Consider the following 7,002-nt stretch of genomic DNA (forward strand, 5'->3'; position numbering starts at 1 on the left):
CACAGAGACAAGGACAAGCCCATCTCGGCAGGAGCTGTCGGAGATTATGCACTCCAGGGTGGAAACATGCAAAATCATTCTGCAAAAAATACCTTACTCAGGCACAGAGGTCTTGCTCGCGTGAATAAAGCTTAGAGCTCCCAGCCCGCAGGACCACATTTGGAGCCAACTCCAGCTACCTGAGATGGCTATTTCAGACTACAAGAGAAGGAGAGCAGCGTCTGCACTACCAATGATTGCTTATTGGTTTTTGCAGGGAGCGAAACCTGCGAGCCCGAGCTCCGGCATCCACAGGGAGCGCCCGGCCGGCTGCCAGGGCTGTGCCCGCCGCGCTCCGCAGCCACAAACAAAGCCAGGGAGCCCCCCGAGCCCACCCCTCTCATCACCCGGAGTCCCCCGAGCCCACCCCTCTCATCACCCGGAGTCCCCCGAGCCCACCCCTCTCATCACCCGGAGTCCCCCGAGCCCACCCCTCTCATCACCCGGAGTCCGCCGGGGAGGGGGCCAGGGCAGACCCTCCCTACCTTTCCCCGGGCTTCGCGGGGCTCACAGCGCCAGCGGCATCGCCCGGCTGCCCCCGACCCCGGTCGGTGCCGACGGGGGCAGGAGCCGAAGCCCCGGCCCGGGAGGGTGCGGGAGTGCCGGGGGTCCTGGCCGAGCCGAGCCCTTTGCGGGGCTCACAGCGATGCTCCGGAGGGGAGCGCAGCGATGCCGAACGCGCGGCCGCGGAAGCCACGCCGGCGGGGCGGGGACAGGAGGGCCGGGGCCGCCCCCGCGGGGAGGCAGCCGCTGGCATCGCAGGACCGCGGAAAGCCCGAACCCACCCACCCCAGGCCGGCTGGGACCTCCGGGCACCCGCGGCCGGAGTGGGGCACGGCGGGGGCTGAGCCTGCACCGCCCGGCTCTGTTGGGCAGCCCCCGGGGCGTCACAGCACACACCGGATTGGAAGGGACACACAAGGAGCAGTGAGTCCAACCCTCAGCCCTGCCCAGAGACCCTCTGTGCCTTAGAGCATCATCCCAACACTCCTGGAGCTCTGGCAGCCTTGAGGCCGTGCCCACTGCCCTGGGGAGCCTGATCAGTGCCCACCACCCTCTGGGGGAACAACCTTTCCCTGAGATCCAACCTGGCCCTGCCCTGGCACAGCTCCAGCCATTCCCTGGGTGCTGTCCCTGGTCCCACAGAGCAGAGATCAGTGCTTGCCCCTCCTGAGGGAGTTGTCCCTGCACTGAGGTCTCCTCTCAGTCTCTTCTCCATTTGAACACATCAACTGCCCTCAGTGCCCTCACACACTGGCCTTCCAGGCCCTTCCCCATCCTCATGGCCCTCCTTTGGTCACTCTCCAGTGGGTCAGAATGTCCCAGCCCGGCCGAGGGGCCCCTTCCCCGCTCCAGGCAGGGACACACAAGGCAGGAGTGGACAGGCAGCCACACGGGTGCCTCGTGCCTACCTGAAAGGTGCAGGTGGAAGCAGCAGCAAATCCACATGTGTCCAGCAAAGGTGTTTCTCAAGCAGACATGATGCAGCTTCAGGTGCTCCAGTGCCAGAGGTGCTGGAAGGCCACTGAGGGACATCACACTTTCTTCTGTCAGCACAGACTCCTGTGTGGATTGATCCTGGGCGAGGGATCCACCAGAGCACGGGATCCAGCTGGCTGAGCTGTGCTCTATGGCCGTGCAGCAGCCACAGCCTGAGGTTCTCCAGGGCTGCAGTTCGTAGATCTGATCCGAGTTACAGGATTTTAAGCACACCCTGCAGGGATTTAAACCAAAGGAAGTTTTATACAAATCAATTCCATCTCAAGTTTAAGCCACATCAAATCATAGCTGGGTCAAGGTTCCTGGCAGGCACATTGCTCTGGTTTCCTACCTGCCTGAGGGACTGAGAGCACCAAGAAGGGTCAAATGATGGTATATTTGGATGTTAATGGCACAATAGCATGTCACAGTACCAGAGGCTTCAACACAGGTGGTCTCCTGCCCTCAGAAGGGGCTGCTGTGCTTTGCAGCCTTCCCCTTTCAGAGGAGGCTCAACATCAGTGACTTACTGTAATGATTTGATCTAGTTTGTGCTCAAACTATGATTTTGAATGGTGACATTAGATGAAGAAGTAAGGAGGAGAAGTAAGGATTGTACAAAGGAGTCCTCCTTGGCAGCCTTCAGGTGAAATTGTTGCAGTTCAAAAGCAATTAAGTGCATTGGTGTCTGTTTTCTGACTGCAAAGAGAACAGCAGCAGTGCAGGAGTTGTCACTGGGTCACTGTCATACCTGTCAAATTCATGGTGCCTTTTGTGACTAAATGGTGAAACAACCAAGTTTTCATGACTAAGTAGGCCAAGAGTGATGTAGCCTATAAAGCCACAATCTTGCATGAAAGAAAGCCATGGTTTTTCATCAGTTTAACTGACCCAGAAATCTGGGGAAGACACATTTGCCCTTCTGGTCTTGTGGAGGAATGAAAGGAATGTCCCTGATTGCCCTTGTCCCTGAATGCAAAGAAGAGTTAATCTTAGGATCAGGGAGCACTTTCTTCTCCAAATCTGGCATTTTTTTGAACAGTAGGTCCCCCTAGGACAAACTAAAGCCCTTGGAAGAGACATTTTCATCACTGTCTGTTTTAAGTTGTCTGCTTTAAAAAAAATCTAAATCAAAATATTAAAACATAATTACATAACATGCAAAGGAAACTGAGTTGAGTCTTTGATCCACAAGTGTTACAGAATCACTATTGAGTGATGCTTTTTTTAGTAGGAACTGGTATCTGAATTTGTCATCAGAAGCCTCAAATACATTCATTTGTTTATTCAACAAAGCAAAGAGGTGGAGGTTACGTTCTTTCTGGAAGTTGTCCACAAACTTTGCTTCAGAAACTACAGAGAATTGTAAAAATGAAAGAAATTGGTACTTCCAATTAATTCTAGTGATGAGTACCAGGATCATAAGTACAGCTGAATGAGCAGCCTCTCTGCAGCTCTCCACAGCCCAGCTGGCTTCCATCAAATCTAGCATGGACGTAAAACTTGTGTTAGAAACCTCTTCTAGGAGCAGAGCCTTATTTTCCAGGATTAATTTGTAGATTATGCTGGATAAGTGACATACCACCCCACTACAGTATCTTGGTGTGAGAAATATTTAGTTAAGCTTAGTTTTGACAAAAGCAAACAACGCCAGAGGAGTCACATCAGTCAGAATGCTTTGCTAACAGCCCGATGAATCCAGCTGCACCAGAAAAAGACTCACACCTTCCTGCCTGAACCTGGTCCCAAGTGGCACAGGAAGGGCTGGGGTGGGCAGTGAGAACACCTGTGTAAGTTGTGCTGAGCCAGCTGCCAAGCTCAAGGTGCTCTGCAAGGAACCTGCTCAGCTCAGTGTTGTTGAAGAGCCTGGTGCTCGTATTCTCAGGCTGCTAAAATAACAGGGGAGTGATTAAGAATTTTAAGCAAGTATTTCCTGGTGGCTGGACACTGAGCTGGCATTTTTCATATGTCTCAGCTGTGGCAGCAGAAAGAACAGGCAGGGCTTTGGGAAATGTACTGATAGATGTTGGTGGGGTTTTTTGTGTCCTCAGCAGTTCACAATGATCAAAACAAGGCAAACCTCTTGCCTCCTGAAGTAAAAGCTACACAACAAAATTGTGGATGAAAGGAAATCTGCACCAGAAGAAGCACGGGAAACCACAGAGCAGCAGAAAGGATGAGTGAATGGAAAAAGGTTGCTGTCCTGATACTGGATAAAGGCTGTGGAAAACCACCAGGACTCACTGCCGGAGTGTCCTCTGTTATGCCATGGCATGCCCACTCCAGGCAACTTCATTCCACAGAGATTGCTGCAGGCAGAAATTCCCCTCCATCTGCAAGAACAATAATTCACAACCAGTCATTTTTCTAAACAATGAAGTAAGAGCTGAGGCAGCTCAGTTTTCACCAACTGGTTAAAATTAATACGTGGCCAGATTTACTTTATTGCACACAGTTGCAGGGCTTGTGTGCACCCTTGTTTGACACGTCCCTGCTGTTGCATCTCCTCAAAGGCATGAGGGATTGTCGGCAGAGGAGATGGGGATTGGAAGCTCAGGGGAAGTGAAGGGGAACCACAATCACACAATTTTAAATAGGGTTTGTACTACACAGGTACAGTTGCAGATAGGGGAAAAGGAAACCCACTGGGAAACCAAGAACTGAATGATTAAATAACTTTCTCAATTCTAGCATGGCTGAGATAAAAGACCTCTAACTTGTGGTTCTTAATGGAGCTGTAGGTTTTTGTGTTCCTTCATAACTTGGATGGCTTGGAAGTTTAATGCTGTCTCAGGCTTCTTCCCTTCTCTATCCGCAAAGTACAACCTTTTTAACTTACCATGGGAAGCCTTGTCTGTATTGTTTCTTGGCTGCTGAAATTGTTCACTGTAAATGTTTTTCATCTGAAAAGAAAAGATCTTCTCTAATTAAGGATGCCCTCAGGCAACTGTATCTTTTTTTTTATGAGCTGTTGGTTTCAGCTATCATCCTTAGATAACACAAGTATGTAGGAATGGAGTGGAAATCTTGATTTGCAATGTAAGGGATAATAATTTGTTTTTCTGTAACGTCTTTTATCTAAGAATACCAAATGCTTCACTAATGTTAATTAATTGGCTTTCTCAAAGCATCCAGTTGAGATGCTGATAACTGTTTTGCAAAATAACTTCAATAGATAAAACACCAAAATACATCTAAGGGTACTTTTACAACAGGAGATGTAAAAGCAGGTATGAATTACTGAAGGGCATGTGGCAAATCACTGAAATACCACTAAAGTGCCTGAGATCCTTCATCCCATGTCTTCTCAGACAGCTCAGAACTTTCCAACCTCAAGATACCTCCAGGTGTTCTGGTTAGTTAAATAAGTGCAACAGCAGATGATCCTGTGTTCATCTTACCTTCTCAACTAACCAGGACTGGGTAACTCTCAAATGAAGGTTTCATTAGGGAGAGTCAGAAATCCAGATAAACTTTTCATCCAAATTAGGGAACTAAATTATAGGACTTATCTGGTCATCCTTCCTAGATTTCAGGTGAAGAATAAATTGGGACCACTGTTTGCCTTGCTACTGAGTGGTTACCACACTCTACACCAGGGCTGGCTGCAATTCTCCGATTGCCAAGGAGACTATCACACCGCATGTCATCAAAAGTTTAAGTGCTAATGGTCTTTGTCAAAGAGATGCCTCTTTGGCTAAGGAGCCCACAGGTATTGTTTACAGAGATCTCAGGTTTTTACAGAAATCTTGTCCCTTCAATATTTTTCACTTTATATTTTCTGATCTGATTCTATAAACAATTTGTTTATTACATTGCTGAGTTCATTATGCACTCTCTTCCTTAAGAGAGCCTCTTTTCTTTTAAAGTGGTGTTTTTAATACCCTGAAGACAACTCAAAGCAGCCCTATGTAATAGATATTAAGTATTAATAGCAGCACATTAGTAATGCTGTAGGGAATAATAATATATTACTTAAAATATATACACCAAAATGACTTTAATAAACATTATGACCGATGCTGGACTAAAAGTAAAAAAACTATAAATTCATACATATTTGCTCCTTTATACTCACTATTGCAACAGTTCTTCAAAAAATTACCATACAGAGATATGAAATTTCTCTAAGACTCCAACAGCATGTCCTGTTTGTCTTAGCACAGCCACTGCTGTTTCCAAATAAAAAAAAATTAAATAGGGTTGGATCTCTCTCCATGTATCCATGTACACTGCTTGCCTGAGGACTGGCTGCCCAGGACTCTCTAGATCCACTCCACCTCACTTACCTTTTGGCTAATGCTTGCAGCAGCATCTGTACTGACCTTTCTCCTACAGCAAACAGAAATCAACTCAAATCATTTTTTTTTGAGGGTTAGATGTTTTTTAAGTGTGCTGGTTTAAAGGCGAACCAGCAGGGGAAATGAACTCACCACGAGAGAGATTATAAGTCAGAGCTAAAATTTAATAATAATATTACAATAAATACACTGACACAAAAGGGAAATTGCTTTCAACTCACAAAACCCCAGCAGTAAACCCAGTGTCCTGGGGCACAATCCCAAGGGGGTTTGTTTGCCCTTGTGCTGAGACCCCTGTGGTTCCCCCAAGTCCAGAGCAAAAGGAAAAGAAAAACCTGTTGGTGCAGGCAAGGGCTGTGGTCTGGGCGAGAGCAGTGATCTCCTCCTGTCAAGGTCCTGCTGCTGCTCTGGATCCGACGAGAAGTTACTAAAGTCCTCTTACCCACCACTTATGTACCCTCAGGGAGAACCCAGTCCCTCCCCCTGGGCGGGGACTCACACAATGGGTGATTAACTCTGGGAGCCAGGGGGTATTGAACTGATGATGGCCAATTAGCAGCTCCGCCCCCCTCAGGCTGGGTGTGAGGGTGATAATGGTTCCCTGGGCAGCTGCTGCTAATGGCCCATTGTCCTTGGGGAATGAATAGAGGGGGTAGAATACACAACTTTGATCACCCCCACACAGGGTTAGCTGGTCCCTCCTGCTGAACTAGGACATTATGTTTAAGCTGCTGGCCTCTACTGGCTACAAAAAGCAGTGAGGCATCAACACAGAGACCTTTGAACAGTTCACTGTGAGGGAGAGGAGCAGCAAAGGTGGGCTGAGATAATTCCAGCTGCTCATGAGAATTGCCTCTTTCAGGGCATGGCTGAAGAGTTTGGGATCTGAACAAAACAGTGTCAGTAGTAGCTCAACACTCAGGCAAGATCCAGAGTCTGCCAGTTTTCTGTTGTCAGGAGGTCAAGTGGCATATCCACGTGAATAAGTACATATATAGATAATTATGTAGCATTCCTGCCTAAAGGACAACTCGGCTATCATGAGCAACTCAGCTCCTTGGTCAAAACATGAGGACAGTGGCAAACAACAGCTTTGTGTGAGAGAAACAACCTTGACCACAGGGCACTGTATAGTCATGAAGGAGTTTTTCTTGCTAATACCTTGAAGTGAGACAGTTCAATG

At 48.0% G+C, this 7,002-nt stretch overlaps 1 protein-coding gene across 2 annotated transcripts in view; it reads right to left on the reverse strand.

Moving 5' to 3' along the window:
• The window catches only part of PRR5 (proline rich 5), a 61,271-nt gene extending 60,577 nt beyond the window's left edge, over window positions 1-694 (reverse strand). For both annotated transcript variants that reach the window (XM_071551488.1, XM_071551485.1), the window contains exon 1: window positions 525-694. The gene's annotated coding sequence lies outside the window, so the exon portion shown is untranslated. The remainder of the gene's footprint in view (window positions 1-524) is intronic.
• Between the last annotated feature and the right edge of the window lie 6,308 nt (window positions 695-7,002).

This window comes from Pithys albifrons, chromosome 3 (assembly GCF_047495875.1).
Source record: "Pithys albifrons albifrons isolate INPA30051 chromosome 3, PitAlb_v1, whole genome shotgun sequence".
Taxonomy (NCBI): Eukaryota; Metazoa; Chordata; class Aves; order Passeriformes; family Thamnophilidae; genus Pithys; species Pithys albifrons.